The 24,653-nt window shown below is 42.5% G+C and overlaps 1 long non-coding RNA gene and 1 pseudogene across 1 annotated transcript in view; both read left to right on the top strand.

Moving 5' to 3' along the window:
- The window catches only part of LOC126195370 (uncharacterized), a 251,923-nt gene extending 236,623 nt beyond the window's left edge, over positions 1 to 15,300 (top strand). Inside the window, exon 3 of the long non-coding RNA XR_007538596.1 lies at positions 13,475 to 15,300. This is a non-coding gene — a long non-coding RNA (uncharacterized LOC126195370). The remainder of the gene's footprint in view (positions 1 to 13,474) is intronic.
- A 3,772-nt stretch (positions 15,301 to 19,072) lies between these two features.
- Positions 19,073 to 19,190, top strand: LOC126196080 (5S ribosomal RNA; annotated as a pseudogene).
- The last annotated feature ends 5,463 nt before the right edge of the window (positions 19,191 to 24,653 follow it).

The raw sequence follows: 24,653 nt of genomic DNA, 5'->3' as shown, positions 1-24,653 counted from the left end.
GATGGCCATACTGTATCAAGAGCGCAGTGATATAAAAACGAAAAGCGCGTTGTTAGAGTGTCTGACGACGTTAAAGACAGTGGATGACAAAATCCAGAGAATCACCGCGTTGGAAGATGGGCAGTATGCCCCAGTGCTGATGAACGTAGCTGTCCATAGCAAAAACTACTGCTGAAAAATCTTTGTATATTTGAGCGAAATGTTGTTCTGTTGTAAAATTTGTCTAACGATGAGGTCATGGTTCAAAACATGTTGCAGAAATACAATAATTTAAGCAAGAAAAAAAAATATTGAGTGGTGGCTTTCTCTGTGAATCCTGTTTATTGTGCACATTTTATTCCATCATTACTAAAAAAGACGAATTTTTGTAACATAATATACTTAAGATGTATCATTCCACAACATTAACCTATTTTAGCATGCATTTGGATGAGCTTGTCGAAGATTATCAAGTGTCTGTAGTCATTAAGATTTACGGAGACGTTTGCTACTTCATTATCTCTGCGATATATACTGACACCACTAAGTGTGCAAAATTTGTGGGTGCACCACGGATCTGGAGAACAGTGATGTTAGGTGAGTTTGTGGTTTTTTTAAGTAGTGACCATAATGTAACGGCGAGTGTTGTACCTTGGGTATAGTGTACTTACCAACACATGATGTTTCCTGGTTCGCTCTTCATTCCAGTGACCGATTTCACAATCACACCGAGACTGCCGTAAACATTTTCCGGTATTTTGTTGTTGTTGTTGTTGTTGTGGTACATGAGAATAAGCTTTGTGCAGCGCTTGTGAATATTAGGAGCTATAAGTGTTTAAGTGCTGTATTATATACTAGTGTTATAGCGACGTGAAGGATATTGTTAATTCTTCAATTACATGGTTTTATGGAGAGGGAAATTCATTTTTAGAACTAGTTACATAGCGTGTGGATGGTTATGTCATGCTTCGTCACTCAAGCACAATTTTGTATCTTAAAATGGTAGGTATTCTAGCATGGAACACATTATATTTACAAATGAAGTGATTTTCGTTTATGTCTTCTACTATTTTGCCTGTCTTGAAGATGGAACATTGTGTTAGATGCCTACAGATTCTATTTCAAAAAGTTTTAAACTTATAGATGGTTTTTGGTAATACCTCTTAATTTTATTTCTCTTACTGATATTGGTGTGTAGTAAATTAATAACGTAACAAATAGGCCATGCATTAATAACAGGGGCTCGATCGTGTTGAAAGATGCAATGGCCATCCCCGAATTGCTCTTCAACAGTGGGAAGCAAGAAGGTGCTTAAAACATCAATGTAGGCCTGTGCAGTGATAGTGCCGCGCAAAACAACAAGGGGTGCAAACACCCTACATGAAAAACACCACCACACCATAACACCACCGCCTCCGAATTTTACTGTTTGCACTGCACACGCTGGCAGATGAAGTTCAGCGGGCATTCGCCATACCCACACCCTGCCATCGGATTGCCACATTGTGAACCGTGATTCGTCACTCCACACAACGTTTTTCCACTGTGCAATCGTCAATATTTACGCTCCTTACACCAAGCGAGGCGTCGTTTGGCATTTACCGGCGTGATGTGAGGCTGATGAGCAGCCGCTCGACCACGAAATCCAAGCTTTCTCACCTCCCACCTAATTGTCATAGTACTTGCAATGGGTCCTGATGCAGTTTGGAATTCCTGGGTGATGGTTTGGATATATGTCTGCCTATTACACATTACGGCCCTCTTCAACTGTCGGCTGTCTCTGTCAGTCGCCGGCCGCGGTGGTCTAGCGGTTCTAGGCGCTCAGTCCGGAACCGCGCGACTGCTACGGTCGTAGGTTCGAATCCTGCCTCGGGCATTGGTGTGTGTGATGTCCTTACGCTAGTTAGGTTTAAGTAGTTCTAAGTTCTAGGGGACTGATGACCACAGAAGTTAAGTCCCATAGTGCTCAGAGCCATTTTTCTCTGTCAGTCAACAGACGAGGTCGGCCTGTACGTGTCCTTTCACGTGTCCTTTCACGTTTCCACTTCACTATCACATCGGAAACAGTGGACCTAGGGATGTTTACGAGTGTGGAAATCTCGCGTGCAGATGTATGACACAAGTGACACTCAATCACCTGACCACGTTCGAAGTCCATGAGTTCCGCGGAGCGCCCCATTATACTCTCTAACGATGTCTAATGACTACTGAAGACGCTGATATGGAGTACTTGCCAGTAGGTGGCAGTACCTAATACGAAAAAACTATGTTTTTGGGGGCGTCCTGTTACTTTTGATCACATAGTGTACAACCCTATCCTCTACATCCAGTGTGTAACACTATAGACATTGTATATACAGGTTCGTTAAAGATTTCTAGTCGAATCTTATGACCTCAAGTGAATGTAGATCTTGCCACTTAATCTGTTCATAAGATATTTCTGTAGATAACATGAATATGAACTTCATAATAGATATATTCAGGAAATATAATATCTGTTAAATAAGAACTTACTGGTTATCGAATACTGTCATCAACGTATGCTTACAACCAAATTTGTAAATACGCAGCTATTCAGAAAGCATACATTATGAAACAAGCAAAGCACATACTACATTTATTGAAGTCTGTGAGTGTTAACAACATGAAAATAACCATTTTCATCCCAATAACAGACCAAATGATGAAAGTTACTAATTGTGAAATTACACTCCTGGAAATGGAAAAAAGAACACATTGACACCGGTGTGTCAGACCCACCATACTTGCTCCGGACACTGCGAGAGGGCTGTACAAGCAATGATCACACGCACGGCACAGCGGACACACCAGGAACCGCGGTGTTGGCCGTCGAATGGCGCTAGCTGCGCAGCATTTGTGCACCGCCGCCGTCAGTGTCAGCCAGTTTGCCGTGGCATACGGAGCTCCATCGCAGTCTTTAACACTGGTAGCATGCCGCGACAGCGTGGACGTGAACCGTATGTGCAGTTGACGGACTTTGAGCGAGGGCGTATAGTGGGCATGCGGGAGGCCGGGTGGACGTACCGCCGAATTGCTCAACACGTGGGGCGTGAGGTCTCCACAGTACATCGATGTTGTCGCCAGTGGTCGGCGGAAGGTGCACGTGCCCGTCGACCTGAGACCGGACCGCAGCGACGCACGGATGCACGCCAAGACCGTAGGATCCTACGCAGTGCCGCAGGGGACCGCACCGCCACTTCCCAGCAAATTAGGGACACTGTTGCTCCTGGGGTATCGGCGAGGACCATTCGCAACCGTCTCCATGAAGCTGGGCTACGGTCCCGCACACCGTTAGGCCGTCTTCCGCTCACGCCCCAACATCGTGCAGCCCGCCTCCAGTGGTGTCGCGACAGGCGTGAATGGAGGGACGAATGGAGACGTGTCGTCTTCAGCGATGAGAGTCGCTTCTGCCTTGGTGCCAATGATGGTCGTATGCGTGTTTGGCGCCGTGCAGGTGAGCGCCACAATCAGGACTGCATACGACTGAGGCACACAGGGCCAACACCCGGCATCATGGTGTGGGGAGCGATCTCCTACACTGGCCGTACACCACTGGTGATCGTCGAGGGGACACTGAATAGTGCACGGTACATCCAAACCGTCATCGAACCCATCGTTCTACCATTCCTAGACCGGCAAGGGAACTTGCTGTTCCAACAGGACAATGCACGTCCGCATGTATCCCGTGCCACCCAACGTGCTCTAGAAGGTGTAAGTCAACTACCCTGGCCAGCAAGATCTCCGGATCTGTCCCCCATTGAGCATGTTTGGGACTGGATGAAGCGTCGTCTCACGCGGTCTGCACGTCCAGCACGAACGCTGGTCCAACTGAGGCGCCAGGTGGAAATGGCATGGCAAGCCGTTCCACAGGACTACATCCAGCATCTCTACGATCGTCTCCATGGGAGAATAGCAGCCTGCATTGCTGCGAAAGGTGGATATACACTGTACTAGTGCCGACATTGTGCATGCTCTGTTGCCTGTGTCTATGTGCCTGTGGTTCTGTCAGTGTGATCATGTGATGTATCTGACCCCAGGAATGTCTCGATAAAGTTTCCCCTTCCTGGGACAATGAATTCACGGTGTTCTTATTTCAATTTCCAGGAGTGTATGTTAAATTATTAATTCAATTACATTTAGGAACTTTCTAGCACATCAGAAAGGTTAGGAGACAGAGACAATGAAACGCTATGTAGTTTTCATCAAGTCAATCCAAAATAGAAAATATACTATTTTGAAATGTGGAAATTGCATTGTAATTTTTGGATTCCGAAACGTATTAAATTCACGAAACTATTCACATCAAAATTCCTTTTATAATTTGTCATTCCTTATACTGAGCACTAAACATATGTAACTTATTCTCGAAAATTACAAAACTGCAAAACACCGGGTTGATGAACAGATTGAAAACACACGCCAGTCATATTAAGCATACCATTGTCAACAAAACATCGCAATGCTCATTCTCATAAATGAGTACCAATAAAGACTGTAAGCTATATTCACTACCTGTGTAGTTTGTGTTGTACTACTTTTATAACCTTATGAACTTGTTACAAAAACGTGTAAACAAAATCTAGAGTAATATATCCAGCTTAAACCTGGAGATATTTTAAGACTGTTGATTGCACAAAGCAAACGAGGCACTTTATTTTCATGAATGCTAGGAAGCAAGTTTTTAAGCTCGTTCTATGATCTACTACATCATCATAATTATATACGAAGTTCTCTGTCAACTGTGAATGTGAAAGTGTACCGAAATATCAGCTAAATCACATGTTAAAATTACATCTTTGCCAACACTGTTTGTTTAAAGAGAACATCAAACATCAGCCTGCTACCAGAACCTACTTTTTACAAGTTTCCACAAGAAGAAGCAGTCTGGGAGATTATCATCAAGACATGGACTTCATCAAGTTAAATGTAATTATTCCAGCTACTCTTTCTCACTGTGTCCACTTTTAGGTACTTGGGGGTAGACGATGAGTTTAGCCATTTTTGTCAGACCCTAAAGTGCTACAACAAGTGAACGAACTGCGCTTAGAAGTGGTTTGCATACTTCCTGAGACAATCATCCTGGAACAAGATAAGACGACTTCAAATACTCCGAAAAAAGATAGGAAACTAATTAAACATTAGATTATAAATAATTAATATTCCTCTTGTAAACTGGCAAATGATTTTTAATACAAGGGATGATCAAAAATGTTTATTGGAGGGCAGTGCTGCAGTGCCTATAACCAATGTAGTGAGACTCTAATGACGGTATTTAAGCACTGACATGTAGGCAAGGGATCAGTGTGACATTCATGTATTTCCAATTTGCTTGCGGTAAATGCAAAAAACGTGAACTATGGTGATAGTGTCACCAAATGCGTCCCAACAGGACCAACGTTCTCTTATACGTTTCTTGGCTGCTGAAGGACACACACTGGTAGACATCCATCTGAGAACGAAGAATATGTATGGGGCAGCATATCTGTCGAAAATCATCGTTGTGGGATCGTGCGCCAAGTTCCGTCCTGGTCTTGGTTCGACACAAGACGCCGGTCGATCTCGGAGGCCAGCCTCATCCATTATGGGCAATTGCGAGACACTCGAGTACCCGTCCTTTAATTCTAATCTCTCACCATGCAATTATTACGCCTTCAGTCCCTTAGAAAGGGCCTTTAAGTATTGAATATTCATGTCGGATCAGCAACAGACTTCTCTACGCAGCAGGAAACGATGTTTCATCAAACAGGTTATCTTAAACCTGGTGCATCGGTAGCATGATTGCCTTAATGCACACGGTGACTGATTTTGCCTGATTGGCTTACCGAGCGAGACGATGCAGTGGTTAGTACACTGGACTCGCATTCTGGAGGACAGTGGTTCAAACCAGCGTCTGGCCATCCAGATTTGGGTTTTTTTGTGATATGCTTAAATCGCTTCAGCAAAACGCCACGATGGTTCCTTTGAAACGGCACGGCCGATTTCCTCCCCCATGCTTCCTTAATCTGAGATTGTGCTCCTCTCTAACGACCTCGTTGTCGACGGGACGTTAAAAACTAATCTCCTCCCCTGCTCCTGATTGACTTACTTTTTGATCGCCCCTTTACTTAGTTAATGATCACACAACTGAAACTCAAATGTTTTCTACGTTTTCCACCGCATCAAGAAATATTGCTTCAATGAGGTGTTTGGTTCTGCTTATGTCTAACAATACCTTTTTATACTACCACTGCATGTCATAAATAATGTGTAAAGTTGATTGAGTTACTTTTGTTTTCATTGCTGCCATAGTCGTAGGTATAATGTGCGGCTGCTCCCGGCGGAGGTTCGAGTCCTCCCTCGGGCCCGGGTGTGTGTGTTTGTCCTTAGGATAATTTAGGTTAAGTAGTGTGTAAGTTTAGGGACTGAAGACCTTAGCAGTTAAGTCCCATAAGATTTCACACACATTTGAACATTTTCGTAGGTATACGTTCACTTCTGTAAGTCGCTTAGGGAACCGTCATTCTTAAGAGTTTTTTCCAATAATAATAGCTATTAATCACCGACCTTCCATAAAATGACAGCAGTTATGTTTCAAGGAAATATATTGGGAGTTTGTTGTCTTTTAGAGGTCTAAGAAAATGTGCTGCATGAATTTCACTATCTGCAAAGATTATTTCATTGACAGAAACTGGTTAGGACCTAGGTAGTTACTTGTCCACTTTCCGTATCAGAAAAATAGTTTCTCCCAGAATTTATTAATGATGACGAGTTGTAACTACTAAGACTGAACCCACAGCAAAAGAAATAAATAATGTGGTAAAAATTGTCTCGGCTTTACTTGATAAAATGAATAAAATTTCAAAATGATGCTTTTGTTGTGTATGAAACTGGACGTTTACAAACAGTTCGTGTTAACAAATTTTTACTTACGACAGTCAAACCAGACTTTTTAACACGAAAAAATTATTCGAAAGTTTAGGCTAGCTCAGAGATGAGAAGAGAGATGCATATTGAAAATTACAGGGAGAGACAGAAGAGAAAGTAAAAGGTTTGAGAACAGACTAGAGTGAAAAACGTGACTATGATAGAGATTTGAAACAAGTGGAGGTAGGCTGGCCAGTGGCCAAGAAAATAGATAGTAGATGGCCAAAGGAAGTTCTCTTCCGGATTCCTAGAAACAACAGAAGACTGAGAAGTCAAAGTAAGGAAAGGTAGGTAGATGACAATAGAAAATAAGCAGGACCAAGAGGGATTCGTATTGCCCAAGATCGCAAAGCATCGAAATATCTAGAGAAGGCTTTTATTCAGCAGTAGATATCAAATGTCTGATGAATATGATGATTCATTACATATTAGAGTCTATCATAATAATGATAATACTGATTACTTAAAAATTTTGTCACTAAGTCATCATTGAATTCATTACAGTTTTACCCCTTAGAAATTTCCATTTTGCCCCTCAGGAGTAATTACCCACATGCTAGACACCATTCCTGTGTATGAAGGAGGGATGTGTGCAGACGGAACCAAAATTTTCGTTTTTCGATTTTGCTTCCATTCAGTAGTAAAATTTCCTGACGGTTATTTCCCAAAGTTTCATTTCCGAAATCCTGTGGGAAGTGATGAAAAAATCTGCGCTGTTCAATATCTTCCGGCCACGTTCCCTTTTGCAATTGTCTGCGGAATAACAATTCCAACACCGGCAAAAAGGGCACTCCTGAATGTGTAAAGAACGCTACCAAACGTACATTTAGGTTCCCGTCAAATCCTGACATACTAAGGAAGTGTGTTCACGGCAAAACTCAAAATTCAAATAAATCATTGAATGCGCATATATCGTAACGTTGATCCAGAGAAGATTTTAGTTATCCACAGTTGTAAAACTTGCAACATGAATACTGTAATTGGTTTTAATCATGAAAACGTAGGGGGAGTGAAAGTCCTACAGAGTTTGGGCTTCACGACTGGTGTATTTACTCTACCAATTCTTGAGAAAATTGATCGTCGACGTGCGTCTAGAGCTGAAATGGCTATTAAGGACTTAGCAAAGAAAACAAGACAGAAGAAAATGAGTCACAAGTCAAAATTCCTTCTGAAGCTAAGATCGCCAAATATTATTTATTTCACCATGACTGGTTTCGACAGAGACTTGCTATCATCATCTGATATTGGAAAACTTCAAGTGCATCCTATCACTACATAGTGGGAACACATTCCACTCACAATAAAGCGGAAGCACATTGGTTTTTCAGTGATAAGAGGATGATACTGTAAAATGCACATTGCGCCAAATGTGTCTGCTGAAGTGACATGGCTTAGGTGTAAAATTTAACAATGAACCAACTACTCTTCGTCTTATTACCGACAAACCAATGTATTATGAGTGGAACGTGTTCCCGCTGTGTGACTGATACTTTAAATTTCCGCAGATCAGGTGATGACAGCAAGCCTTTGTCGGCACCGGTCATCGTGGAATCTTGGCTCCAGAAGAAATTTCTTATCATTAAGAAAGTCCTGAAGCCAGAGAACCGTCATTTTCGACTTCAGTTATGTCAAGCGAGAGTTGATTGGAGGGCAGAATAGAGGCCTGTTGTGCTTTCTGATGAAAGCTGGTTCTACCTCTGTGCCACTGACAGCCATGTGTAGGTTACAATGAGGCCAGTTGAGTGTCTGCAACCAACCTGTCTGCGTGCTAGGCACACCGGAGCTGTGGTCTGGGGTGCGATTTCGTTTGACAGCAGGAGCACTGATTGCAAATTTGTACGTCATTCAGGTGATTCGAGCCGTTGTGCTGCCGTTCTGCTACAGCATTCGGGGGGTATTTTCCAATCGTATATCGCTCGCTCACATACCGCTGTTGTAACCCTACATGCTCTATCGAGTGTCGACATGTCGCCTTGGCCTGCTCGATCACCACATCTGTCTCCAATCGAGCACATATGGAACACCAACAGACGACAACTCTTAACACCATCCGCAACAAGCATTAACGGTCCCTGTATTGATCGACCACGTGCGACAGGCATGGAACTCCCATCACTCAAACAGACACTCGATACCTGTACAATACAATGGGTGTACGTCTGCATGCTTGTATTCAACATTCTGGGGGTTACACTGGTTATTAATGTACCAGAATTTCACCTTTGCAACACCTTATCTCGCGCTTCCATTAACCTGTGATCTTGCAGTATTAATCACTTGTGTTACCTACACAAATGTATTCCGAAATTTCATTACTCTACGTTAATTACTTTCCGTTGTTCCCATTTTTTCCCGCCAGTGTGTAAGCGTAATTTTTAAATTTCATTTTTCTGTGAACTATATTTTATGACATTTATGTGTGTTTATCTCAAAATCTTGGTATAATCCTTTGGTTTGGGGCCACACATTTCTCACAGTGCAACAGACAAACACAGAGAGACAAATTTTTAGGTATTTTGTTCAAGATGAGATATGTAGATAAAGATGTGATGAAATTCCTACATCGATTCTTACCAAAAAGATGTGGAGCGTTGTTGGTGTTGTTGTTGTTGTGGTCTCCTGAATCTGTTTAGTGTATTCATCTATTGGTCTCCCTCTACGATTTTTACCCTCCACGCTGCCCTCCAATACTAAATTGGTGATCCCTTGATGCCTCAGAACATGTCCTACCAACCGATCCCTTCTTCTAGTCAAGTTGTGCCACAAACTCCTCTTCTCTCCAATTCTATTCAATACCTCCTCATTAGTTATGAGATCTACCCATCTAATCTTCAGCATTCTTCTGTAGCACCACATTTCGAAAGCTTCTATTCTCTTCTTGTCTAAACTATTTATCGTCCACGTTTCACTTCCATACATGGCTACACTCTTTACAAATACTATCAGAAACGACTTCCTGACATTTAAATCTATACTCGATGTTAACAAATTTCTCTTCTTCAGAAACGATTTCCTTGCCATTGCCAGTCTACATTTTATATCCTCTCTACTTCGACCATCATGTTATTTTGCTCCCCAAATAGCAAAACTCCTTTACTACTTTAAGTGTCTCATTTCCTAATCTAATTCCCTCAGCATCACCCGACTTAATTCGACTACATTCCATTATCCTCGTTTTGCTTTTGTTGATGTTCATCTTATACCCACCTTTCAAGACACTGTCCATTCCGTTCAGCTGCTCTTCCAAGTCCTTTGGTGTCTCTGACAGAATTACAATGTCATCGGCGAACCTCAAAGTTTTTATTTCTTCTCCGTGGATTTTAATTCCTACTCCGAATTTTTCTTTTATTTCCTTTACTGCTTTTTCAATATACAGACTGAGTAACATCGGGGAGAGGCTACAACCCTGTCTCACTCCCTTCCAAACCACTGCTTCCCTTTCATGCCCCTAGACTCTTATAACTGCCGTCTGGTTTCTGTACAAATTGTAAATAGCCTTTCGCTCCCTGTATTTTACCCCTGTCACCTTCAGAATTTGAAGGAGAGTATTCCAGTCAGCATTGTCAAAAGCTTTCTCTAAGTCTACAAATGCTGCAAACGTAGGTTTGCCTTTCCTTAATCTATTTTCTAAGATAAGTCGTAAGGTCAGTATTGCCTCACGTGTTCCAACATTTCTACTGAATCCAAACTGATCTTCCCCGAGGTGGGCTTCTACCAGTTTTTCCATTCGTCTGTAAAGAATTCGCGTAACTATTTTGCAGCCGTGGCTTATTAAACTGATAGTTCGGTAATTTTCACATCTGTCAACACCTGCTTTCTTTGGGATTGGGATTATTATATTCTTCTTGAAGTCTATTTCGCCTGTCTCATACTTTTTGCTTACTAGATGATAGAGTTTTGTTAGGCCTGGCTCTCCCAAGGCTGTCAGTAGTTATAATGGAATGTTGTCTACTCCCGGGGCTTTTTACGACTCAGGTCTTTGTGCTCTGTCAAACTCTTCACGCAGTATCATATCTCCTATTTCATCTTCATCTACGTTCTCTTCCATTTCTATAATATTGTCCTCAAGAACTTCGCCCTTGTATAGACCCGCTATATACTCCTTCCACCTTTCTGCTTTCCCTCCTTTGCTTGGAACTGGGTTTCCATCTGAGCTCTTGATATTCATGCAAGTGGTTCTCTTTTCTCCAAAGGTCTCTTTAATTTTCCTGCAGGCAGTATCTATCATACCTCTAGTGATAAGCGCCTCTACATCCTTACATTTGTCCTGTAGCCATCCCTGCTTAGCCATTTTGCACTTCCTGTCGATCTCATTTTTGAGACGTTTGTATTCCTTTTCGCCTGCTTCATTTACTGCATATTTATATTTTCTCCTTTCATCAATTAAATTCAATATCTCTTCTGCTACCCAAGGATTTCTATTAGCCCTCGTCTTTTTACCTACTTCATTCTCTGCTACCTTCACTATTTCGTCTCTCAAAGCTATACATTTTTTTTTCTACTGTAGTTCTTTCCCCCATTCTTCTCAATCGTTTCCTAATGCTCTCCATGAAGCTCTCTACAACCTCTGGTTCTTTCAGTTTATCCAGGTCCCATCTCCTCAGATTCCCACCTTTTTGCAGTTTCTTCAGTTTTAATCTACAGTTCATAACCAATAGATCGTGGTCAGAGCCCACATCTGCCCCTGGAAATGTCTTTCAAATTAAAACCTGGTTCCTGAATCTCTGTCTTACCATAATATAGTCTATCTGAGACCTTCCAGTATCTCCAGGTTTCTTCCATGTATACAACCTTCTTTTATGATTCTTGAACCAAGTGTTAGCTATGATTAAGTTATGCTCTGTGCAAAATTGTACCAGGCGGCTTCCTCTTTCATTCCTTACTCCCATTCCATATTCACCTACTACGTTTCATTTTCTTCCTTTTCCTACTATCGAGTTCCAGTCAGCCATGACTATTAAATTTTTGTCTCCATTCACTATCTGAATAATTTCTTTTACCTCATCATACATTTCATCAATCTCTTCGTCATCTGCAGAGCTAGTTGGGATATAAACTTGTAGTACTCTAGTAGGCGTGGGCTTCGTATCTATCTTGGCCACAATAATGCGTTCACTATGCTGTTTGTAATAGCTTACCCGCATTCCTATTTTCCTATTCATTATTAAACCTACTCCAGCATTACCCCTATTTGATTTTGTATTTATAGCCCTGTATTCATCTGACCAGAAGTCTTGTTCCTCCTGCCACCGAACTTCACTAATTCCCACTATATCTAACTTTAACCTATCCATTTCCGTTTTTACATTTTCTAACGTACCTGCCCGATTAAGGGATCTGATATTCCACGCTCCGATCCGTAGGACACCAGTTTTCTTTCTCCTGATAACAACGTCCTCCTGAGTAGTCCATGCGCAGAGATCCGACTGGGGGACTATTTTACCGCCGCAATATTTTACAAAAGAGGGCGCAATCATCATGTAACCATACAGTAAAGCTGCATGCCCTCCGGAAAAATTACGTCTGTAGTTTCCTCTTGCGTTCAGCCGTTCGCAGTACCAGCACAGCAGGCCGTTTTGGTTAGTGTTACAAAGCCAGATCAGTCAATCATCCAGACTGTTGCCTCTGCAACTACTGGAAAGGCTGCTGCCCCTCTTCAGGAACCACACGTTTGTCTGGCCTCGCAACAGATACCCCTCCGTTGTGGTTGCACCTACGGTACGCCTATCTGTATCGAGGAGCGTTATAAAATCTATTTTAGCAAAGATATTCAAAGCTGTTTAAGTATAATTGTGTAATGGATGTAGACGTAACACAGCTGTGGCAGTGATGGGATTAAAACGTTAAGAGGAAAAGGGACATTAATAACTGCAGATGTATTAAATTGATGTTTTTATAATTGTTGTGTCGATTCCCTAAGGTCTCGACACAATGAGTGGCTAGGTGCACGCGAAACTAACGCAGACGGGCGTAAATTCTGAAACAGGAGACTGGATGAAAACTATAAAGAAAAGAAGAGAGATTTTAATATACTTAACTTTAATGTAGTCTTGTTCTTGTTGAAATACATCTCTTGCATAGTAGTAAGCAATTAGCAATGATACACATGGCGCCTTGCTAGGTAGTAGCGCTGGACTAGCTGAAGGCTATTTAATCTGTCTCTCGGCAAATGAGAGGAATACTTGGTAGGTCTAGTCGCAAGCTATGTCGTCCGTACAACTGGGGCGAGGTCAAGTCCGTGTCTTGTCACCTGCCCTGTGGTGGCGCTACGTTTGCGAATACACAGTGGCGACACGCGGGTCCGACATGTACTACAGGACCGCGGCCGATTTAAGTTACCACCTAGCAAGTGTGGTGTCTAGCGGTGACACCACAATAATAATTTCTAAATTTGAAGAAAAATTTGGAAACTGAACACAAAGTTGCAGTATACTATTACCAAGTCCCACATAAAATTTTACTTTTTCATCTTTAATATTTGAGGCATATTTTTCGATAATATGAGAATATATGCTTCACGGATGTCCCCTTTTAACTACGTAACTGTACAGCATTATTACGTGTGTTGCAGGTTACCGAGCGGGGGAGTGATGACCGGCGCCGCATATTTCCTTAATAACACTTCCGATTATCGCCGGTCGTGGAAAACCTACCAGCCAACGGCCATCTCACAGGAAAAGATGGCGCTGGACTCATCTGTCTCGTTGATATTTAATTATTGTACGTTCTTACAGGAAAAATAAGTATATTATTCTAAGTGGATGATACAACGTGAAACTGTAAATCTATAAGCATCTGACGAACTGTAAAATCTGTTTTATCTGCCAAGGTCTTAACGGGACTGTACCTGTTACATTTGGTTATGGTAGAATGTTTGGTTACATACTATGTGTGATTTCTTGTGAAGGGTATAATAATGTTGATTCACAAGATTTTTACTACATCCTATGAGTGAAAGAAGTGTTTGAAAGTATTTAAAAAAGAATCGGAGGAAGACACTTGTGTGTGGAGAATTGATTTTACGTTAACTGACATGACCACTGATATAATTTTACAGTGATTAAAACAATTTTAGGTGAAGGCAGGAAGTGAATAGTTCAGGCCAAACATTCGTACCAGTTTAATTTTACAAAGTCACAGAATATAATTTGAAACGAAATTTATGAACGATGAAATCATTTTAATATCCACCATAGGCTGACAGTTCTTTGTACAAGACGATTTATGGTATCACGCAACACATTACATTACTGGTCAGTTTCGGCCTGTGCATATAAAACAAAAATCACCAACACAACTGCATTTGAAAATGGTCACAGGCCGAGACGGGATTTACGTAACTTGTTGATGGTGTCTTCAGTCCGAAGACGTTAGATACAGCTCTTCGAGACACTATCCTGTGGAATCCTCTTCACCTCCGAATAACTACTCTAACCTACATCCTTCTCAATATGTCAATCTGCTTGCTGTATTCATCTCTTGTTCTCCCTCTACGATTCCCCCCCCCCCCCCCCCCCCCACACACACACACACTACCATCCAGTTCTAAACTGGTGACCTCTTGATGCCCCAGACTGTGTGGAACCAAACGATCCCATCGCCTAGTCAGGTTGCGACACGAATTTCTTTTCTCCCCAATTTTGTTCAGTACATTCTTATTAGTTACGTGATCGACCCATCTAATCTTCAGCATTCTTCTGTAGCATCACATTTCAGAAGCTCCCGTTCTCTTCTGGTCTAAACTGTTTATCGTTTATGTTTCACTTTCATAACTACACTACATAACTTCAGAAAAGACTTCCTTACACTTAAATTTATATTCGATGTTAACACATTTCTCTTATTTAGAAACGTTTTTCTTTCCATTGCCAGTCTAGTTTTTATATCCTCTCTACTTCGGCCATCATTAGTTATTTTGCTGCCCAAATAGCAAAACTCATCTACTACTTTAAGTGTCTCGTTTCCTAAACTAATTCCCTCATCATCACCTGTGTACATGATGTACTAAGTGTCATAGCCGCGCGGAGTGGCCACGCGGTTTGAGGCGCCATGTAGGGATTGCGCGGCCCCTCCCTCCGGAGGTGTGTGTTGTTCTTAGCATAATTTAGTTTAAGTAGTGTATAAGTCTAGGGACCGATGACCTCAGCAGTATGGTCCCTTAGGAATTAACACACATTTTAAAGGTCACATTGCACAAAGAATTTGAGAGCCTACGGTGGGTATTTAAAATTATTTTATCATTCTGAAATTATGTGGAGACTGTGGATCCATCCATAAAGAAACTAATGGAACAAAATTTGTATAAGTGAACATTCAATAATAACACGAACGGCTGTACTATGTGATCTACTGAATATATTTGGAGCAGCAAAGTCAGAGCATCGCTGTAAGTTTGCATAGCAACAAGAAACTCATTAAGACATAAATAAAATTTTAAACGACAAGACCTTGTTTCTTCCTATTTGCTTAATTCTTCCAGAGCCTAAGAAAAACTTATGTTGATAGTTGCAGATAATAGATCAACATATAGCTATGAAGGGAATTTATGAAAAAACATCTTTAAATAATGTCCACTTTGATTATTGTAGTGAACACGCAACGAAGAATTGCCATCCACTGTCACTACATTTACCCGTTTGTTGTTACTGCATTGCGGCGGTATCTGATAGCAAACTAGAACGCAACACTACGGCCAACCTACTTAAGGTTCTTTGTAGACGTAAACAACAATTTACGCAGGCCTTATTTATGCCAAAGACGTCAACCGGCAACCACCAGGAAAAACAGTGTCCTAATTATCTCCCATTTAAGTAATCTACAACTGGTGTTTTTGTGATTTCAGCCGGCCGCGGTGGTCTAGCGGTTCTGGCGCTGCAGTCCGGAACCGCGGGACTGCTACGGTCGCAGGTTCGAATCCTGCCTCGGGCATGGGTGTGTGTGATGTCCTTAGGTTAGTTAGGTTTAAGTAGTTCTAAGTTCTCGGGGACTTATGACCTCAGATGTTGAGTCCCATAGTGCTCAGAGCCATTTGAACCATTTTTTTTTGTGATTTCAGAGTGCTGTTCTAACAAAAACTGTGGGAACATGGCATGTACACCTTTACGACGTGAAATGCCGATAAGATACATCCGTGGTACATGCTCGTATTTTGACATCGCTTTATCAGTTCTAGACCATTCGAGAGCTACAGAATGACAGTGAACTGGGTCTTAGCGTGTCCGTTGGCTTTATTAATACTTTAAATTGCTCAGAGTTATGGTAAACGGTACGTACTACATTACAAATAAACTCTTTCAAAGAGAATTGTAAAAAAAAAAAAAAAAAAAACCAGCATACTGCATAAATATTTGTAAACGTAGGTTACGGGTGCAGTCATAAGACTGGTGGTTTTTAGGGCACAGTATCTTCTTAAGATATTTCGTCAGACGTTATTCAGTGGAGGATATGTGTGCGTGTAGATTTATGACAATCTGTTGCTTTTGTTGTGGAAAACGAGGGTCATACTTGACACAGAAGCCTAATCTTCCGTTACAAAACTCACATAGTACATAAACTGCAGGCATCCAAAATAACGTTCCTGTAAAGTTAATATACGAGTATTCTTGCGAAATGAAGTGCTAATCCATGATACACAAGTTGACGGACGGTCAGTATGTCCAAACCGTTAACGTTTAAAAAAGATCGTAACTGATCGTAATTTGAGTATTCTGAGAGAAGGAACCAATGATTGGAAACGAATATTTCGGGTGGTGCTATATCTTAAATGACCATTACATGAATGAAGCGTTTTTGTGAAACGATTCTGTTTCATAGCAAACGTCTGTCTGCCGCATTGGTTAGATATGTGCCGTCACGGTACTTAGGGACTGCAGCAATTGTTGTCCCCGAGATTATGTGCTTTCAACATGGCAGTGCACCATTCCACTTCGATAACAATGTCCGGGACCACATGCAGATCAGATACTCTGGATTGTAAGTAGAGGTGCTGTGTTATGGGCGGCACGACTGCCGGATTGAATGGATTTTTTCTTTAGGTTTACGTGAAGTCGTCACTGTATGATGCCCCAATAATATCTGAAGGGGACTGGCTGTCAGAATGTAGAGTACAAAACATATATATCTAAGAGAGAGAGTGGAAAAATATTATAAGTCATTCTGATGTATACATTGAGACTGCTCGTCGTTACTTTATACAGTTGCTGTTAGATGAAGTATTTTTGTCAGTAAAGAACTAAATATTCATGTGAGGTAATTTTTCTTTCTGGAAGCTCACTTGCTTTGATAATAAATATATTTCGGAAAATTTTGTCGTGAGAAGACCACTATTTATTGTATTCGGTGACATTTGAATATCATCATTTAAGTTTTTCTTCATTTCTCTCAACAGCACATGTTATTGGTCATGTTACAGTTCTGTTATAAATGCAGCTCATTGAGTTTCCACGTGGGAACAACCAAAATTGCACTCAGCAGACTTTACGGAAACATCAGACGTGTTGAAGAAGATAGACAACGACATGAACAGCGTATGCAGTTATGGAAAATGTAGGGAAACTCACTGGTCATGGTAAACATCACCAGAAAGTGTATGACACCAGACAATACGAAGAAATTTTGTTTTGCTCAGTTTTATTATAGACATTGATTTCTGACCATCATATACTAATCTTAAAATACACAGTTTAGCGTCACCTCCCCTGTGTATAATTTTCATGCTAGTGGTTTGGAACTATCTGTATAAGTGGATATGTTCATCGCCTATTTAGCTCTTTCTTTCTCTCCGCTCAAAGATTCACAGAGAGATTCATAACGATCATTTTTAACATTTTATTGTTAGGATGGGGTGGGGGTTGGGGATGTGCAAACCTGGAACTCAGTTTAACAATAATTTATTTAGAATCAAAAACATCAATTAAAAAAACAGACAGCACTTGCAGTAAAAAAATATAATTCTCTGTATTCCAAAAGAAAGTACGTAGGGCTAGAATAATCAAACACAAAATATCCCTTTACATCAACAGTAGAAGGTAAATCTGGTCCTACAGCGAGCAGTCAGGTAACAAAATAACGATTTAAAATGTCGGTCACTCTGCCCTCATCGTTGATGACAGCTGAAAGACTGAGAAGTCAGGTAATATTTATACTTACTTAGAATGAAAGATATTGGTTTTAACTACTCCCTACGCTAATATTACTACTAACATCCTGAAACTAAGACACCTGCTACCAACAACGCTACCGAAGTACCCACACTTAAATACAGGGCGATTAAGAAAAACGCTCACTAGCTGACGTACAATAAGGGTCGGCAATCACACTGGAACCGGGGTATCACAAACGCCACTGGAGGACAGTACGACCGCCAGAGGGCTTTGCTATACAAGCACGGGTGGAGCGCATTGAGATCGTCGCCGTTCACGCACTGGAACCTTTGGGAGTAACATGGCTAGCTACACGTGTCGCAAAATGGCTGAGATACATTTGATTTATTGCGTGGCCAACTGCATGGACAAGGAGCCGTGCGATTTATCATGCGGAATATCACTACAGGAAGGTGTCGTGCCACACATTATTCACCACCCTGCATCACAGACTATGCGAAAGCGGCTCACACAAGCGGAATGATGGTCGCCAACGAGCTACACGGACAGCTGCGGCGGAAGGAAGTGTTCTCGTAAGGGTGCAGCGTACGCCGTCAACAATTACACGAGGTGTATCCCGCGCCACCGATATCCCCCAGCCCGCCGTCTGGCACATTGTACACGACGATGGACTGCATCCGTTTCGTTTCCAACTCGCCAAGGCATTGCCACTGGGGGATGATTTCTGCAGGAATCCGCTGCCGACCGAAGGTTCACAGCGAGTGTCCTCTTCACCGATGAGGGTGCGTTCTCATTCGAGGGTGTGAAGAACGTTCACAACCTGCTTACATGGGCGAATATGAACCAATATGTTGCAGGTGCACATGCCTAATAACGCGAATTTAGCCCTGTGTGGGCTGGTGTCGTTGGGGAATGTTTAATTGGGCCATACATTCTCCAAGACTGACCTGACGGTCGCACGTATTTCGCATTCATGTGAGAGATTGTGCTGGAACTGCTATTCGTCGTCGCATTAGATTTCAGCACATCGAAGCCCCCGCGAATTCAAGCAGACAAATGACGCCCCAGCCAACGGCCTTGCCGCAGTGGGAACACCGGTTCCCGTCAGAACACCGAAGTTAAGCGCTGTCGGGCTGGGCTAGCACTTGGATGGGTGACCATCCAGTCTGCCGAGTGCTGTTGGCAAGCGGGGTGCACTCAGCCCTTGTGAGGCAAATTGAGGAGCTACTTCATTGTGAAGTAGCGTCTCCGGTCTCGGACACTGACATACGGCCGGGAGAGCGGTGTACTGACCCCATGCCTCTCCATATCCGCATCCAGTGAAGCCTGTGGTCTGAGGATGACACGGCGGCCGGTCGTTACCGTTGGCCCTTCGTGACCTGTTCGGGAGGAGTTTAGTTTAGTTCAAATGACCCGACGATCTGCAGGCAACCTTTCCCGGCAGCTGGATTGCTCGCGGTGGGCCATCGCTTGGCCACCATGATCACCAACTCCCTCCCCAATAGATTTTTCCCTGCGGGAGTATCTGAAGTGCCTTGAATATGAAATATATGTTACACCGTCTGAGGACCTAGTGAACAGGACTGTTGCGGCAGCAAGACGTCTTCAAGATAAACCAGGTATCTTTGAGATTGTGTGCCGTTCAATGCAGTGTCTATGGTGTGTGTCGATGCATTTGGACAAAACTTTCAGCACCTCCTGTAGTTGGTGCCCGTTTGTAGCACGTAGCTAAGTAACTACAACGCCATTTAGTAACCCTGGATGGCCTCTGCGACCCGCAGTTTCAATGTGATTACTGATCATTGTTGTATGCCAGAAATTCCCTGTCAGTTTGTAAACGTTTTTTTTAATTACCCTTTAGATGTCGTGTCAGTTCTTTCGGGAATAACCAAAATAACAGATTCCATCGCTGATCCTGCAGCCTTGTATGACAATCAAAGGATTAAAGATATTAGCTACTAGTGGGTATAGAAAATTAATGCCGGACTGGGACTTGAACCCAAACTTCCTGGTTGTCGCCTGAGCCATCAGGGTACGGTCCCTAACTGACCCGAGTTTCCAACTAATTCACACACTACTGATGTAGTGTCCTTGGCCATTAGCCTCACTACCTGAAGCGTTCGCTGTTTTCAGAGGAGTTTGGTCTTGATTGTGCATCTTCACTGAAAGGATCATTCACAGTCTTGCCCTAGTTACATACAGTACATGTGGTATCTGCTACCTTGACCGCCTTCTGGCCATTATCCTCACTACATATAGTGACCGTTAATCCCCGTAAGAGCTCGAGCTTGTTTGTGCATCTGCACTGAAAAGATTCTTGGCTGTCTCACCCTAGTTATATACACGTGTTGTCTGTTTTTTGGACATGTCCTAACGAACAGATTCCATCGTTGATCCTGCAGCCCTGTGTGACAATTAATCAAAGGAATAGCGACATTAGCAGCTAGAGGTCACTAAAATAAATCAAAGGTTGTTGTTGTTGTTGTTGTGGTCTTCAGTCCTGAGACTGGTTTGATGCAGCTCTCCATGCTACTCTATCCTGTGCAAGCTTCTTCATCTCCCAGTACCTACTGCAACCTACATCCTTCTGAATCTGCTTAGTGTATTCATCTCTTGGTCTCCCTCTACGATTTTTACCCTCCACGCTGCCCTCCAATACTAAATTTGTGATCCCTTGATGCCTCAAAACATGTCCTACCAACAAATCAAAGGTAAAAAAGTTGAAATTTGTGCCAAACAGGGATTCGCCATGCACAGAAATCCCTAATTCCCATAGGAGTTCGGGCTTTTTTGTGCATCTGCAGTGAAAGGATCATTGGCTGTCTCATCCTAGTTGTATACAGGTGGTGTCTGTTCTTCTACACATGTTGATCGCTATCAGTAGTGACGATAATGACCAGGGGCACTGTATCGTTAGTGTGTGAAGTAGTTGGAAACTTAGGTCGGTCAGTGACAGTATACTCATGGCCGAGGCGTCAAATTGTTCCCAGGAAACGCAAAATCTGGGCTCGAGTCCTGGTTTGGGATTAATTTTCAACTTTCACCATTGAACCATTTCAGTGATCTATAGCAGCTGATGTCGTCATTCCTTTGACCATTTGTCTTCTCAAAACTATGGGAATTAGCAGTTGCTTCGAGTAGTGAAGATAATGGTCAGGACCACTACATCAGTAGTGTGTGGATTACTTGGAAACTTGGGTTGGTCAGGGAGTTGTCAAGATGGCTCAGGTGGTCAAGGCGACCTTCGATGTCGCCGGCACGGTAGCTCAGCGTGTTCGGTCAGAGGGTTACGTGCCCTCTGTAATAAAAAAAACTGAGTTAATCGATCATTAACGAAGTTAAACGGATGTCTTACGACGTCCGCCCCAAGCAGACGCAACGAAAAAAGCGAACCGAATGAGATGAAAAAAAAAAAAAAATTGAACCGAAATTCCGTGTTCGAGTCCTGGTCTGGCACAAATTTCCAACATAACCCATTGATTTATTTCAGTGCCCACTAGCAACAAATGTCGTTATTTCTTTAATACCCAGAGTACAACACGAAATCTCAGTACAATGCGTGAACCACTAGTTCAATCTCAAGAATTCAGTATACAACCAATTTTTAAAACCAATGATTTAACAGTTGGTTCACAGTCGTATCGAAAAATAATTTACGATTATTTAAATACCTTAATCGCCTCTCTGGCCTGTACTGACATAACTAGCCCTACTGTATCAGAGACGCACACTTTTGCTTGCCCCACATGCGATGAACACAAACAAGTCGTTACACAGTACTTTACACAGGCCTGTTCAGGGAGGTATTTACGAGTGGCTACAATTAATGCACGTTCAAACGTGACATTTGGTGCCCACAAAGCCACTCCAAACGCACTCACGTTGTGTTCCTTATTATCTATCAACGCTGTCCCTCGCCCCCACTGCAATACCATGCATTTGGCTGGGAAAGTCAGCAAACACACCACCAGGTTGTCATCCTGCCAGTGGTGACCATTGACTCTACCATCAATCCTCTAGCTGCAGCACAGGTTCCTTCGCAGCACTTATGTGTCTGACAGTGCCTAGTCGCCCTTTGGTGATGCCAAGGCTACACACTAATAGTCATGATCTCTGACGCCAGGGAAAATAGCTGTGCCATTCACCACTGTATGATATTATTTCTTTTTATGGCTTATTGCAATGGTACATTTAGTCATGCAGTAATTAAATACACCTCTACTTTAAGAAAGTAACAATTAAATTTCAATCAATATAAACTCTAGTTTGGAATATCAACACTGTTAGGAAAAGGACTGATTGCTGTTCACTGTTAAGATTACCCATTGAGTTGCAGACAGGCATAACGAAAAGGCTGTTACACATTATAGTTTTTGGTCCTAACCTTCTTCAGCCAAGAAAACACACACATACATTCACTTGAGCAAGCACAGCTCGTGTGTGCATGACTGCTACCATCGGCAGCTCTTACCGGAATGCAACTGTTATGTAAATAGCTATCTGGAATGGAACAGGGAAATGGGAGGGATAGCAGGGTATGGGTAATGGGAAAGAAGAGCGCTGTCTGGAGGGGCATGCAGGGACTAGATAGCGGCCTTACAAGACTGTCAGGTGCAGCGTCAGAAGGTGGGATGTGGGGGAGAAAAATGGGGAGTGGAAATGGTGAGAAGCAGGGAAGCGGACACGACAGGGCGGTACATTGTCAGAAAGCACACAGTGAGGGTGAGGGGACATGAAAAGGGAGGATGTGATGGGATATGGGGGACAGAAACTTTTGGGTGGATGGTGTGAGGACAGTAGGTTACGATATGTTGAGGCCAGGTTTACTCTGGGAGTGGAGACTATGTTATACGGATAACTCCCGTCTTCACAGTTCAGAAAAGCTGGTGGTGGAGTTGAGGATTGAGTTGGCCCAGGTTGTGAAGCACCCATGAAGTCAAGCATGTTATATTCACCTGCATGTTATGCTAGAGGTTGGTCCACTTAACTCATGTCACAGTTTGGCAGTGGCTGTTCATCCTGGTGGACAGCTGGTTGGTAGTCTTACCAATATAAAAAGTTGTGCAATGGTTGCATCAGATCTGATACATGACATAGCTGCTTTCATATGTGGCCTGTCATTTGATGGGGGAAGATAAGCCTGTGTCAGGACTTGAATAGGAAGCGCTAGGTCGGTGAACTAGACAGGTGTTGCACTGGTGGCTTCACAGAGATATGATTCCTTTGGCAAGGGACTGGAATTAGGAGTGGCATAGGAATGGACAAGAATGTTATGGAGATTGGATGGGCGATGGAACATCAATTTAGGAGGGATGGGAAGGATCTTGGCTAGGATTAATTAAATATTATGAATATTAACAATAAAATAAGGAGTGGGAAATGTAACCGTTGTGAAGAACAATACCACTATTTACCCGTGCTTGTAGTGTGTACGCAGTCATATAGTATACAGCAATAACTACAGAGTGCGCCACACATATGGCGCTTAGAAACTGCCACCTATTTAGACTTCTGGCAGGAGACCTTCAAACAGTCTGCTCCCTCCACCTGCAGTTATGTCTCCCATCACAGAGGGCACTGATGCCTGTAATCACACTCCTCTTCTGGAAAATTACGAATGGACATCATTCTGCAGATTATGAATCAGTTACAGTTTGCACTTCATCAGTTCCACAGTCACTTTCAACAGTTCATCAATTTTATTTCCAGTTCGCCATCAACAGCTGCAGTCTACAGTTACCATCAGCTGGTGCAGATGGTCAGTTGGCGTCATTATAGGCAGCCGAGTGATGGTGGTATAGTAGTTTCCGGTTGTCTATGTGATATTCCAATGAGAGACAGACTTGTAAACTCTTAGATACAGCCGTCTTTTAGTGTGTTGTGATAGATCAGTGTGTAGGACCCCAATTACAGAGCCCCACATCACTCACCGTTCAAAGCTGAATATTTCATTCTGTGTATACCTTTTAATAAATGTTTATTACTTGTTTATATTTGCGTTGTACATATTACTTGTTTGGGATATAACACCCCCATGATAACATCTGTTGTTGTAGAACAATAATTTTACTATAGTGAGGGGTTCGCATCCTGCTGCCATGGATGTTGGGCATTAGACTTGTTTTGATGAATACTGATGTGTTGGTAGCTGAGAGGGCCAATAAAAGACAGACATCTACAAAAAGATAACATATTACTAAGATTATTATCACATGTACACTTAATAATTGAGATATACATAACTTTGTATAGCTGTAGATTTTTCTGTGGTGTTTAGTTATATACAGTGAGAGTAATGGTCTTGATAGTAACAAATAGTCTCGAAAGCTGATACACTGGGATAAGTCAGTGAGATGTAGTTATGTTTAGTAGCGTCGTCCTATGCCGATGTACTATCCTCACTGCAGTCCTCCATACTAGTCTTGATGAGTATGTAAGTTCAGTAAGCCTCGGGGTCAAAGGTCTGAGTGTGGCTGATTAAAAAGGCGTTCCGGCCAGTCAGAGTCTCAGGCAGTGCGGTCATGTCAATTTGGCGTCCCCTGGTCTCGCGTATGCGTGACGCCACCCATTGGAGAACAGCGAGCGATGGCGGAGCATGCTCTCCTGCGGTGCGTGACGGGACGTTTAAAAGTACTGTCCGTCTCCTTT

Source organism: Schistocerca nitens, chromosome 7, assembly GCF_023898315.1.
Source record: "Schistocerca nitens isolate TAMUIC-IGC-003100 chromosome 7, iqSchNite1.1, whole genome shotgun sequence".
NCBI classification, from domain to species: Eukaryota; Metazoa; Arthropoda; class Insecta; order Orthoptera; family Acrididae; genus Schistocerca; species Schistocerca nitens.
Note: the sequence above shows the minus strand (reverse complement) of the source record. Positions and strands in the feature narration are given on the sequence as shown.